Below are 14,913 nucleotides of genomic sequence, written 5' to 3'. Positions count from 1 at the left end.
ACTACGACATCTGAAGACGCCTTAGGATTCTTGAGATTGGTTCACTGGGGCACAGGGAGGTGAAGGGGAGGCAGGGAGAGAGGTCTGGGCTTGTTGATTTGAGTGGCATATTTGGAGTTTTTAGGAATTACATGGGGTTATAATGGGTAGAAAATTGTATTCCGAATTCCTCCTTTGTCCCGAAATTCAAATGACACGTCCTACTCAGGGGTTCAATTCCTCCAAAATCAGGAATTCAATACCAATCTTTCGAGTGCACTCACTCATTTTCATTCTTCCAAATTTAGTAAACACAAGAATAATTTATAATCGGAATAGCACTCCGACTTTTGATTCCAATTACGGATATAAACATGCCCTTAGAGTTGCAAATGGATTCTACAAGAGGTTCAAGCCAGGTCGAGCATGTGTGTCCTTGTAAAGAACAAGACATGACTGTTGCTGATAACCAATCACGCGCGGACACGTGTCCAAGTTATGATTTTTTTAATCAAAACTCAAACACGTGTTCGTGTATGATAGGCCATCAGTAGCAGCTGTTGTTGATCTTTTCAGCAGCAAAGTTGTTTCCCCTTAGAAATAAAAAGCTGCAGACAATATTGAAAAAATACCTTTAACGCAACAAACAATCAAGGTTCTGAAAAACGTTAAACGCTAGTCGGACAGCGGGCAGGGACCTAGCGGCTAGGAGGGCGCCTATGCGGATTTATGTAAATTTAATATATATCTTGTAAATAAGTGTCTATTTACACTTAAAAAAATATACTTGTATGAATAATAAAAGAATGATAAAATGCAAAAATAGAAGTAAAAGAATACACAAAGTACATCCATCAAACAAGTTCAATATTTAAAAAACAGTAAACATATAATCATAATGAGGAGTATTCTTGGATGATAGACTAAATTCTTTTTGTTCACGATCCTTGCATTGGATTGGACATAGACTAAATTATTTAACGTTGTTTTATCTAGTTTATTCTTTTTTTTTTTGTATGTATCCCCTCAAAAGTTCTTCAATTCATTTCACAATTGGATGAACTTGTAGTCAATCCATCCTTTACAAATTAGGTATATCATTTCCGTAAGTGTACCACCATGAAATAAAAATAAAAAAAAAGCACACAATTAAAAAAAAAAAAAAAAAAAAAAAAAGAAAACTAATGAAAAGGGCTTGAAAACTTTGAGTTTTAATCAAAAGGACAAAAATGTGTTGTAAGTGAATAGTACCAGGAGTGACTTTTTAGAGTAAAAATGTCATTTTCATTAAAAGTGAACAGTATTGAGAGTGTTTCTTTAAAACCCCCAAAAAAAAAAATCCGCCTAGGATCGCCTAGGTGCCACCTAGCCCGCCACCTAAGACCGCCTAGGCGCTGCCTAGCTCCAGACCAATTTTTCGAAATGATTTGCCCTAAATCGTGGCAAGTCTTCACCACCACCTAGCACCTAGGCAACCGTCTAGGCCAATTTTTAGAACATTGCAAACAACTCAACGCTCTACGTGAATCTCACGCTCTTGTGAAAAGACTTCACTAATCCCTTCGTCAACTCATATTCACTAACCTCTTCATCAGTTCATCCCTTTTCTATTGATCAGTTTGGTGCACACCTTGAAATTCACTACAAGAACAACTTGAAATTCACTACCAAGAAAAACTGAAAATAGCCACTAACATTCGTTGCACAGATTGGGGTAGTGGCTCTGATGGGTAGCTAAACGGCACATCAATAACTATGTATCCTCAATCTTCTAACATAGGAATTTTCTAGGAGCTCCTAAATCTTGAGAGTGGAAAAAGAAAGCAGTAGGATTGTCTCTCTTTTTTTTTTCTTTCCTCCCCTTCCTCCCCCATGCCTTCCTTCCCCTCGTATTTAAATAGTCACAATTCCGCATCCTGCTACTTCTTTGCTTGCTTTTCTCGATCAAGCATTAATGTGCTTAGCAAAGAGGTAGTAGCATTTGGGGTGACAATAATGAAAATTTTCAGGTAAGCCGGCACAGCTTTTGCTTGCTGTCGGTATGTGATAGGGTCTGGTCAACTGCCCAGCCACCTCTTTAAGCTGCGTTAACCTCTTATAAAATGGAAAGTGTGAGAGGAGTTACCAATATTTTAATAATATTAAAGAAAAAACTTTATTAATATTGGTGCACAAGTTTTATGACTCCTTAAACTAGAGAGTATACTTGAAGTATATTTTTTTTTATAAGAAAACCCATAAAATTAACTAAAAGATAGAGAGCATGTTTGAATGCTACAATTTATATTTAGCTTCCTTCTCACGGTTTTCCTCTTAATTCATTTTAACAACCTAATAAAATGACAGACAAAGAAAACAACTGCACCAAAAAAAAAAAAAAAAAAAGGGCACCCCAAAACGAAGAGAAAATTGGAGCAAAGGTTCCTGAACTTTCAACCCAATTGGAGCTTTAATCTATTAACTAAAAATTTATGATTATTGGTCCTTTAACTTGTCAAAATATAGAGCAATAGTCAATTTCGTCAACTTTGTTACGTATTCCATCCAGATTAAGCATGTGCGTATCACATGATGCTGACTTATGGGCAAATAAGAAAAGAGCAGCGGATTATTTGAAGCCAAAATCCAATTTGCATTTCACTGCTATGAAAAGTCTTTTGTAAGGCAAACGATTATGAAAAGTCTACCAATATATCTTTTCAATTCTTCCAACTCATAGTTACCTATATAAGTGAGTTCAGATCTCATACCATTTCAACAAATAAAGATGGAGATCTCACACATAAAACTCGTTGCCCTACTACTTTTCTTCCTTCTAAACTCAGGTTGTTCTACAACTTCAAACTCGATTTCGGAAAGCTTTGTTCAATGCTTTTCCTCCCGCATACATTCGAACTCAACAAGCAAAATCATCCTCACGGAAAGCTCTTCAGACTATACCCCAGTGTTGCAATCTTCCATACAGAATCTCCGATTCCTGAACACATCAACACCGAAACCACAAGCTATCATTACTCCTCATCAATACTCTCATGTTCAAGCCGCTGTGGTATGTGCCAAGAAAGTGGGCATACAAATAAGAACCCGAAGCGGAGGCCATGACTATGAGGGCCTATCTTATGTATCCAAATCTCCTTTCATCATCATTGATCTTTTCAATCTTCGATCCATTGATATTGACATAAAGAAGGAGAGGGCTTGGGTTGATTCAGGTGCTACTCTCGGAGAGTTGTACTATGCAATTGCACAAAAGAGTAAACTCTATGCCTTTCCAGCAGGGACATGTCCAACTATTGGTGTGGGAGGACATATTAGTGGAGGTGGACATGGTACCTTGTTTAGACAATACGGTCTAGCAGCTGACAATGTCCTTGATGCTAAGATTGTCGATGTTAGCGGAAGAATTCTTGACAGAAAATCCATGGGAGAAGATCTCTTTTGGGCAATTCGAGGTGGCGGAGGCTCAAACTTTGGAGTCATCCTGGCCTGGAAACTTAGGTTGGTTCCTGTTCCTCCAATTGTAACAGGCTACATGGAATCGAAGACCATAGAACAAGGTGCAACCAAACTTGTTTCCAAATGGCAAGCTATAGCTGATAGGATGCCTCAAGAGTACTTCCTGCGTTTGGTTATCCAAGTTGCAAATGGAACTGGTACAAATGGTGGAAAAACTATTCAAGTTACGTTCAATTTCGTGGCTTTTGAGACTGTTGAGAAAGTTCGCCCTTGGATGCAAGAAAATTTCCCTGAGTTAAATTTAGACCAGTCCACCTTCACTGAAATGAGTTGGATTGAGTCCGCTCTATACGTTGCTGACTTCCCGATAAACGAATCACAAGTTCTGCTTCAGCGGACTCAACAATCGAGGGTATACTTCAAAAACAAATCAGATTTTGTTACTGAACCTATTTCAGAAGCTGCCTTAGAAGGTTTATGGAAAGCAATGCTTGAATTGGATTCATTACAGTTGATACTGACACCTTACGGTGGAAGAATGAGTGAGATTTATGATTGGGAAATTCCTTTCCCACATAGAAAAGGAAATTTGTTTGAGATCCAGTATGTCGACGATTGGGATGATGCCAAAGAAACTGAGGAACGTATTAGCGGGGTGAGAAGTGTGTATGAGTACTTGACACCATATGTTTCGAAGTCCCCAAGAGCTGCCTATTTGAATTATAGGGATCTTGACTTGGGGAGCAACAAGGATGCCAATACAAGCTATGCACAAGCAAGCGCTTGGGGATTGAAGTATTTCAAGAATAACTTTAGGAGACTTGTTCAAATAAAGACTTCAGTCGATCCTGATAATTTCTTTAGAGATGAACAAACCATGCCGGTGTTACAGTCTGCGAAGAAATAGAATGTCAACTTGATAATTTATGCAACAGAATAAATTATAAATCCTCAGTTAGTCATTGTATTATACCCGAATAATAAGTTGCATTTTACAAATTAATAATATGATATTACTTGTTATAACTGTTGCATGTTTGTTGTAGTTTATGGCTTTAGAAAGAATCAAATTAGTTGGCCAAGTAGGATGAAAGTAAGCTTTTAATTAGCAATGGGAATGAAGGATGCTTGTTTTACTGAAACTGAAGAAATAATAATTAAGAGAAATATTAGACATTTCTTCATCAATTGATGCAATGTACTTACCGTTACATGCATATAAACATGGACGTCATAACCGCTCTCTAATTTTTCGAGTAAAATAGTTCATATTAATGTGGAAAACGCCCATAAAAGGATCAATTTCATTTTTGTTGAACCTTTGAGCATGAGACACGTGCTCAACATCTTATTTTATTTGAAAAGTACTCGGGTAGAAACGTATGAGCGCAAAGGGATTGGAATTTGGAATTCAAAGGAGAAATTCTAAACAATAGGCAATTTGGTAATTTTAGAAGGAATTTTCTGGAAGCCAACAGCTTCATCCTCTTCTTCCGTGCGTGCAGTTAGGTTGGGTTGGGGGGAGGGGGTGATAGGATTTTTACCACCTGTAAAAGTAGGAATAAAAACACTTGTAAGAGTACAAGGTTGTAGTAGTATAGCGGCTCAAGTAAGGTCATTTTTCACAGGGATTCAATAAATAATTTGTGTTTAAAACCAACTCTTAATTAATTATTTAAAACAAAGTTTGGAAAATATTGATTTTAGAATTTAATATAATAAAAACGAATTTTAAAATAAAACAATTAAAGAAATTAACTAGAGAACAATTTAAAGAAAATCAATTTGTAAAAGTCTAGGGTTTCACCGCCCCCTTAACAATCCTATGCAATTTTACCAACTACTTATGAATTTCTACATACATGCTTTGAAGGTTAGGCTTTCCTAATACATATTTTCCTCGTGATGTTCAAACGAATACGTATATTTAACATGCAACCCGTCTGTGATATTTAGATCAAATATAGACATGCAAGACTCATTAAGTTTCATGAAAACCCTTTGAAAAACCATGCTAAGAGCGTGATATTCGCCTTAAGTGAACTTACAATTACTAATCACAAGAAGCCCTCTTCAATTTCAGGGTGATGTTCCAATAGAAATTGCATCAAATTACTTGTCTAAATATCCTAATGGTCGCGAATCACAAAAATAACTGGATAGTTTAATCGCGGTGATTAATAATTCAAAACAAGCATGCATCCATTCATAAGCTAATTAATAAAACCACATATTCATGCTAAGGCTCGTGGCTTCGCCCTAGCAAAAGAACTAGTTACGAACAATCATAATAAAATATTATTAAGAACAAGGATAGAAAACACCTAGAAAATAAACTTGAATTGTCAAAGGCTTGTGCGTGTGTTTCCTCCTCTCCTCCTAATCCTCCAACCCTAATGGCTAAATATCTTTATTTATACTTCTACAAGATAAAACCCTAAAAGGTCTTAAAATAAAACTAGGAAACATAATAAAACAATAAAACAGAAAGCAAAAGGTTTCCTATTTGAACTAAAATTCGGAGTTCTCAGAAAATTAGTCTTTTGACCTATCAAATAAACTCCGATTTGGTCCTAAAATGTCTCCTTTGAAAGCTGGAGACGTCTCCTACAAATCCTCAGAAGGAATCTTCTTCAAAATATGTCATCTTCACCTCTAAAATACCCCAAACATCCAGAAACGTCAATCTGGAAAAGCTGTGCGCTGGACCTTTATTTCATCGCCACAGTCAAACAGCTTGATAGAAAAATCTGGAATTTTGATACAATCATCTTGAAAGACTCATGAACAACCTCCAATTAGAATCACTCCAAAATTTATCCGTTTGATCACTTTTTGCTCCAAAGAAAGTCGAATGTTTTACATTAGAAATATAACTCAAAGTATCAAAATTCACACATAATAACCAATAAATTATTACTAAGATTAGGGCAAAATATATAGTATACTATTGACTCACCAAATACCCCCAAACTTAGCTTTTTGATTGTCCTCAAGCAAAACAAAACTCAAAAACAAATATAAAAACTAACAAACTTAAAAACTTTATTAAAACTCAACTAAGACAAAATTTTCATCTTCAAGTTGCAATCCATAGAAAACGTTAAAAATTAGAACATCTTTTCAAAAGTTCCTTTTCAAAAGAATTCATGAACTTCCTTTGGTGTAAAGTGAACCAACATAGTTAAGGAGACTCGACTCAATCCCTTACCCCTCGTCTTCTTTATTCATACTTCATACATACTAACTTCACATATTTTTTCCGATTTTTATCTTTTCTATTTTTTATATCTTTTTCAGTAATAGTTGTGGTCGTGCAATGTCAGTTCCCTTAAGCTTTCGATCCAACCCATGTAGCGAGCTTTAGGTCAATGACTCCTAAACCACTAGGGCTTTAGGGCACTAGGGGCACGTTTACGTACCCGTAATCGGAATCAATTTACAAAATTGGATTTCAATTACGAGATACACCTTTGTTTACTTGATCTTGGGGAATCAAAAAACACGTGGGGTCCACACCAATTGGGGAATCCTGCTCTTGATTTTGGAGGAATTGGACTCCCTACATGAGGGAGGTATTTCAATTCCTGGACTGGAGGGGAATCGGGAATGGACTTCTTTTACCAATTATGCCCTCACTTGGTTGTGATTATTCCAATACTGCCCTTCATCTTACTGTGATCATCTCCCTCACCAGCATTGGTGCTTCATCTACCTCAAGACTAAATGCTGCTTCGCCAAGCCCAGATCTCATACCCACTACAACTACTCTCTATTTGCCCCTAAGAATCAAAGAATCTTTAAAATTAGATCACTAACCACTTTTCCTTCTCCATCTCCCTTCTATATCACCACTGCACCACCATAACAGAGAGTAGTTGTAATTGAAAATTAGAGCACTAACCACTTCTCCCTCTTCATCTCCCTTCTGGAAACGAATCGAATCACTCCACAAACAAAACTCAGAGTCTCAGATCAAACACATAACCATACGCATACATACACCGATACAAATTCAATAACTAAATCAAAAGGCAAAAAAAAAAAAAAAAAAGACTAGCTTGCATACCCCCATGACTTCTGCTTAAGTTGCGACGAAAAATGAGTGATCTGCTCTAGTTGTACGGATTTGAGGTCGTGGGGTCTGAATAATGAAGGTGGTGAGGAATGAGATGATGATGGATTGATGAGTCATGATTTTTTCAAGTGTAGCATTAATACATATTTGATTTGGGACAAAGGCATTTTAGTAATCATACTGGTTTTGTATTCCGATTCTGCTGAATTAGTAAACAGCTTTATGGAATTCTATTCCGATTCCAGAACATTTAAGTAAATAGTTTCAACAGGAATCCGATTCTGACTTCTCCTCATTCCAACTCCTCATCAATTCAATTCTTTATATTTTCATTACGGTTACGTAAATGCGCCATAGGTGTAGAACACCCCTACGGACTTATTAACTTGAGCTGAAAAGGCTACGAAACCAACTAACCACCCTACCCCATGCCAAAACTCTACCGTTTAACGAGAGAATCACTGTTGATTAGGCAGGACTGGCCCGGTTACTAAGCAAAGCCTCGGGTGGAGCAATTATTAATTTACAACACATACTAAACTTTGCTTTATATATAATAAAAATTAAGAATACACTTAGACAAAAAGTAAGTGTTTCAATCTCACTCCCCACAAATCATGTTGGTGTGAAAAGTATAATTCATGAATTAGTGTTTAAGCAACGATAAATAGAAAAGACTTTATTGTGGGATTAACCTTCACTATGTCCATTTGTTGTAACGTTTAAAATAAACTATGTATATTAACTTAAAAATGAAAATTTTTAACTGACACAAAAATGAAAATACCTAAAATTTCTTATTTCCCATCCCCAAACTTAAATCACACATTGTCCTCAAGGTGTGGAAACAAATAAAAATAAAATAAAATGACTCCTTACGACTAGAAAACCCTAAGACACAAACATAAATGAATCAAGACAAATAAAAGAAATACTGAAATGAACCAAAACATAAAATAAACAACGAAACAGTAGAAAATAAAATAAAACAAATAAAATACAAAACGAGAAAAAGAACGAGCTGACCTGGAGTCGAACTCGAGACCTGGTGGCATCAGCATGAGGGGCTGGACACGGAACCCTCAGAGTTGAACCACACGTGTGAATAAACCCACATGCTTCTCTATACGAACACATTTAGGGTTGGTTTGGTATTGCTGTGCTTTGTAAAAAAAAAGCTGCTTCTGCTGTGCTATGAGAATAAGCAGCTGTGAAATAAAGCAGCAGAGTGTTTGGTAAACTTTTTCGTAAAAGTGCTTTTGAAAGAAGAAAAAAAAAAGCAGTATTATAGTGTTTGGTAAATTTTTATGTAAAACAAATGTGAAAAAAAAGCCAGTTTTTCAAAGCTGGATTTTGCAGCTTATTGTTTTTGGCTTTTTTTCATCCAAAACTGTGAAAAAAAGCTGAAGCTGAATGTTTACCAAACACAAAAATAACTCCCAACTTTTTTTAGAAACACCTCAGTACTAAACCAGGCCTTAGTAGCCCATGCTTCTCCATTTCTCATTTCAGTCGATGAGTTTTTCTCCTCTATGACCTCGAGCCCAGAGCCATAAGGGCCTTCCGTTTCAGAACTTATCCAAACCTAAATCATTCGAGTTCAGTCACCAATCCTCTGCGATGTCCTCGTTTATCTTCTTGATGTCTCCATGTCTCAGAAATCCAACTCCCTCGAGCAACAAGACCCTTAGCATGTGAAGATGAAACCACAAATCGCATCCTTCTCTGAGTCTGACAGACTCACAGGTATTTTTTCCCCCATTTCCCTTCGATTTTGTCTCAGATGCTTGGATTAGGGGAAACTGAATGAAAATTGCCTAATGCATGTGTGTTTCCTGTGTTGTAGAGTTTGATCGGAATCGATGAGGACGATAAAGAAAAGGAGATGCAACCACCTAGCACGCATCCGAAATGCGGAACAAATACAGACCATGGAGAAACTGAGACTCACAGATCTGCATTGAAAAAGTATGCTTCTATGTCCCTGCAACTATGTGGTCTCAGTGTGTTGACTTGGCTTGTTCGTCATGCATGTAAAGCTCTACAAATTCATCGTGCCTCGTTCCTTTCTGCATTCGTGTAATTTCTGTATTTTACTACTGATAATGAAATCTCTGATGAATGTTGCAGATGTGAATGTTGCTGAATGCAATTTATTGGATATTGAATTGGGGCTGAAATGTTTCCAAATGCAACCTGCAATGATCACACACTAAAAATCTACTTAGAATAAACCCAAAATAAAATACTGATTAACTAAAAATATGGCTATTTTTGTATTTTTCAATTTTCATTTTTTTTTTTTGTTGTGATTTTTGTAATTGACATGAAAGCAAGAAAACTAAATAAACGAAAATAAAAAGAAAAAAGGTAAAAAAATTGGATTGCCTCCCAATTAGCGCTTTAGTTAACGTCTATAGCTAGACGGTTTTGAAAAAGGTTGGTGATCACGTCACTTGCTCCCCTTGAATCAACCACTCTTTAACATCATCATATAGCAACAGTAAGTATGGAATGAGTTGATGTTTATCAATTATGTGTTTCAGTTCAGTGGTTGAATCCTTTATATTTGCCCTTCCATATGAATGAATCCCTGTAATCAAAGAGATTCCTTTCCAGTTTCCAGTGATGTTTTGGTCTCCATCGAATTGACTTCAATCTTGTATTTAGTACCCACAACCTTTGCATTGGCAAAGTTTCTCTATGAGGAATTTGGCTGTCATAGAACTGACCCTGATTTTCTTTAAACTTGATGAACTGTGATGTTGACGTGTCCAATTCACCGACCAAAATTTTCTGATCAGTAGCCGGTTGCTTCGGATCCAAAATAGTCAGAGTGGTTAAAAGCTCATCATGTGATGTCTCATATACTGCTTTTGTATGAACAGCTTCTAACATATCAATTCTTGTGCATTTGTGCAGCCCTTTTGGGAAGGCTTATGGTGGCACATAAACTTGGGTAGTCATAGGTTTTGGGTCAACAGGCGTTATTTCTACCGTTGGGCATATATAACTGGCTGGTGGCTCTTCAATTTCAGATTCTTCCAGTGTAGTATCATTGGTTTTTCCCCCATCTCAATGTTTGATCTGCAAAGCACTCCTTTGAACCCTATAGGTTTGCAATTGGTTGATTAGGGAAATTTGAATTGGAATTGTTTTCTTGTTCTACCAATTGATACGTGAGCTGTCCAATTTGGTGCGCCAGATTATCGATTGAGTTTATTTTCAACCACTTTGGGGTACTTTCCATAAACAGCCTAGCGGACTCCTCCAACTTAGCAATCTGGTCCTCCAAAGAAAGTTTTTGTGGCACGCAGGGCTGTTTAAAAGCCTGTTGATTGCTTACCCACATAGAAGTAGGATGCTCTGTCCACCGATTGTTAAAGTTTGAATATGAATCGTTCTCGTTTTCTGTGAAGTGATACTCCAGCTGCCCATCTTGCTCTTCAATTATCTTTGATGATGGTTTGGTATTCGACATGTTATCAACAAATTGTTTGACACACTCGGCCAATTCAACAAGTTTGTCATCTAGAGAAGATCTTTGTGGTACACTTGGTTGTTCAAAGGACTGTTGAATACCCATCCAAACAGAACTAGGCTGCTCAGTCCATCTTGGATTGTAAAATTCTGCAGAGGGATCATACCTAGGCCTTTGACAGTTCCTCATATTGATATAATTCCATAAAGGCAACCCTCCTGCTGGTGGAGATTGCCAACCCATCGTTGAACTGCTCTCAAAACCAACAAAACGCAACCTACAAAGATAAAAATAAATTCAACAAGTAAAAAGATATATACAAAAATAATTAACTAAGAATATGTAAATACAAATTATTTAAAACAATCCCCAGCGACGACGCCAAGTTTGGAAAATATTGATTTTAGAATTTAACATAATAAAAACGAATTTTAAAATAAAACAATTAAAGAAATTAACTAGAGAACAATTTAAAGAAAATCAATTTGTAAAAGTCTAGGGTTCTGCCGCCCCTTTAACAATCTTATGCAATTTTACCAACTACTTATGAATTTCTACATACATGCTTTGAATGTTATGCTTTCCTAATACATATTTTCCTCTTGATGTTCAAGCGAAAACGTATATCTAACATGCAACCCATCTATGATATTCAGATCAAATATAGACATGCAAGATTCATTAAGCTTCATGAAAACCCTTTGAAAAACCATGCAACCCTTAAGAGCATGATGTTCGCCTTAAGTGAACTTACAATTACTAATCACAAGAAGCCCTCTTCAATTTCAGGGTGATGTTCCAACAGAAATTGCATCAAATTACTTGTCTAAATATCCTAATGGTCGAGAATCACTAAGATAATTAGAAAGTTTAATCGCGGTGATTAATAATTCAAAACAAGCATGCATCCGTTCATAAGCAAATTAATAAAACCACATATTCATGCTAAGGCTCGTGGCTTCAACCTAGCAAAAGAACTAGTTACGAACAATCATAATAAAATATTATTAAGAACAAGGATAGAAAACACCTAGAAAATAAACTTGAATTGTCAAAGGCTTGTGCGTGTGTTTCCTTCTCTCCTCCTAATCCTCCAACCCTAATGGCTAAATATCTTTATTTATACTTCTACAAAATAAAACCCTAAAAGGTCTTAAAATAAAACTAAGAAACATAATAAAACAATAAAACAGAAAACAAAAGGTTTCCTATTTGAACTAAATTTTGAGTTCTCAGAAAATTAGCCTTTTGATCGATCAAATAAACTCCGATTTGGTCCCAAAATGTCTCTTTTGAAAGCTGGAGACTTCCCCTACAAATCCTCGGAAGGAATCTTCTTCAAAATATGTTATCTTGACCTCCAAAATACCCAAAACGTCCAAAAACATCAATCTGGGAAAGTTGTGCGCTGGACCTTTATTTTATCGTCACGGTCAAATGGCTTGATAGAAAAATTTGGAATTTTGACACAATCATCTTGAAAGACTCACGAACAACCTCCAATTAGAATCACTCCAAAATTTATCCGTTTGATCACTTTTTGCTCCAAAGGAAGTCGAATGTTCTACATTAGAAATATAACTCAAAGTATCAAAATTCACACATAATAACAAATAAATTCTTGAAAGACTCACGAACAACCTCCAATTGGAATCACTCCAAAATTTATTCGTTTGATCACTTTTTGCTCCAAAGGAAGTCAAATGTTTTACATTAGAAATATAACTCAAAGTATCAAAATTCACACATAATAACTAATAAAAGATTAGGGCAAAATATATAGTATAATATTGACTCTTTTTTTTTTGGGGGGGGGGGGGGGGGGGGAACCGCCCACCAGGCCTTCACCTCCGTCATCACCTCCCAAAAAGAGGGGGGAGGGGGGAACCGCCGACCAAGCCTTCACCTCCGTCATCACCTCCCAAAAAAGGGTCTCGATTTTCTTACGGTCTTGCCCGTCACTCAGGCCGTTTCCTCAATAATTCCACTCCAGCTCCCCAAAACTTCGAAATCCAAGAGAATGCCGTTCTAGGAAATGCTTCAACGTCACTATCTATGGAATCTACGTGGGTCCGTAGCATTTCGAGCTGGGAGACGACGGAATTGCCGTTACTGCTTCTGGAGTCACCTGCAATCTGAGTATGAATTGGCACCATTCTTACATCACTTGGATTGCTCCTGTTGTTGTTTCGGAGGAAGGTCGTGCTTCGGTTCAGGTGTAGATTAATTTTGCTTTGTTACCCTTCTTTTCTGGTTTAATTTTCTACAAACTGATAGGTGAAGTTTGTATGGATTTTTATACTTGCAATTGGGTTTTAGCTAATAAGGATGATTAAATAGAAATTAAGTTTCTTTATTGTACTTTATGCATGAATGGAGTTGGTTGGACATAAGAAGTAGGAACACAATTGCCTGGTATGATGATGCTGTTGGGGAAGAAACTGATGGCTATATGTTTGATGTTGGGAAGATTTGGTGGTGAAGCTTTATAAGAAATTACGAATTGTGAATCAAAAGTTAAGGTCCTTTGCGTGTAGGAGTTGTATAGAAAAATGAAGAAACTCTAATCAGATTTTGTCTGGGTTCAAGTATTTTAAGAAAGTGGGTTTTCTTAAGAGAAGAGTAAACGTGATCTTGGTTTGGATATATTATTGTTGAAGCAAATGTCTATTACGGCATAATCGACCTAAGAAATGAAAATAAGAATTGAATGAGAAATTTTGAAAGTCATTGCAAACACAAGATTTCTATTTTGAGTTTAACAAAATGGTGATATATAATTGGTTAGATCATTTCGGAGGATACATATAGGCAATTTAACTCGAAAGTTAGATGCATTTATAAGGTTAAATAAAATTAAATGGTGTATCATGTCTCCGAGTTTGGGATGTGATATTTTTATGATCCGATCTTAGTACATATTTTACCAAATTTATAAATTATGATTTATGATTTGTGGCTTATGATTTACTACGATGACGATTTATAAATGTTGGATTCATTACTACTTAACTTTTTCTTCAACATACATGATGAAACCAATCCAGTCCAAGTTGTATACCTTGAATCTTATAAATAATTCAATCCAATCTAATCTGAAGAACAAAACAAGCCTCTTTATGTCACCTCCCACATACCTTCTAAAAATAGTTCAGCTTTTTCATGCTAGGCAACTTCCCGGAACTAAGTTTAAAACGCAGCAGTTGCTATGATATGAGCTGAATTGAGCGTGTCCTTGACTTGACTTGCATCTCAGAGGCTTCTTTGAAATAAATGGAAATTATTTCTACGAATATATACTTCTTTAAGATAAATGCATTGATGACCCAAATCTATAAAAATTACTGTTTCGCAACTACTCCCCGGTCAAATGCTCGGATCCATCCATAATCGGCAAATACTAAAAAATAGAACTGGATCTTGATTCGCATTGAAAAATTATTAATTTAAATTACATGTGTTGGATCGGACAGATTATAATATTTTTATTTGCAAAGAATATTAAATTATTTGCATCTCCGATTTCAAACGTGATTGTGTATGAGAAGTCTCTGTTGGTGGGCAAACGTTTATGAGAAGTCTCCTATATCTTTTCAAGGAAGCTTTTAGGATAAGGAATTTTTATTTTTTTTATAAAAATTGGGAGTAGTTGTTGGGTTCACATCACATGAAACTTTAATGATTTGAGTTGTTTATTTTTCAAGTTATGCCTCATAGATCATCTTTACAAAATATTAGTCAAATCGAAAATATTTAAGATATTTAATTGGGTTCATAGAAATGAACGAATACTTTGTTTTATAAGAAACAATGAAATTTGATCTTGATAATGAAATAGGCAAATGATTTCATATTAAATTGAATTTTTGCAAGGATATCTATGAATTAAGACTTACAAAATAGACAGTTCGGATCGACT

General features: G+C 36.0%; 1 long non-coding RNA gene and 1 pseudogene across 2 annotated transcripts; both read left to right on the top strand.

Moving 5' to 3' along the window:
* Window positions 1-2,722: 2,722 nt before the first annotated feature.
* On the top strand, window positions 2,723-4,461 carry LOC137726496 (tetrahydroberberine oxidase pseudogene; annotated as a pseudogene). The gene has a single exon (XR_015962346.1). The product of XR_015962346.1 is annotated as a tetrahydroberberine oxidase pseudogene (transcript).
* Window positions 4,462-9,034: 4,573 nt separating this feature from the next.
* On the top strand, window positions 9,035-9,718 carry LOC137724337 (uncharacterized). The gene is made up of 2 exons (XR_011067369.2): window positions 9,035-9,259; window positions 9,360-9,718. It is a non-coding gene; the product is annotated as an uncharacterized LOC137724337 (long non-coding RNA).
* Window positions 9,719-14,913: the final 5,195 nt, after the last annotated feature.

This window comes from Pyrus communis, chromosome 5 (assembly GCF_041283825.1).
Source record: "Pyrus communis isolate YQ-2024b chromosome 5, ASM4128382v1, whole genome shotgun sequence".
In the NCBI taxonomy this organism is placed as follows: Eukaryota; Viridiplantae; Streptophyta; class Magnoliopsida; order Rosales; family Rosaceae; genus Pyrus; species Pyrus communis.
The sequence above is the reverse complement of the archived record's forward strand: the minus strand, read 5'-3'. Positions and strand labels throughout refer to the sequence as shown.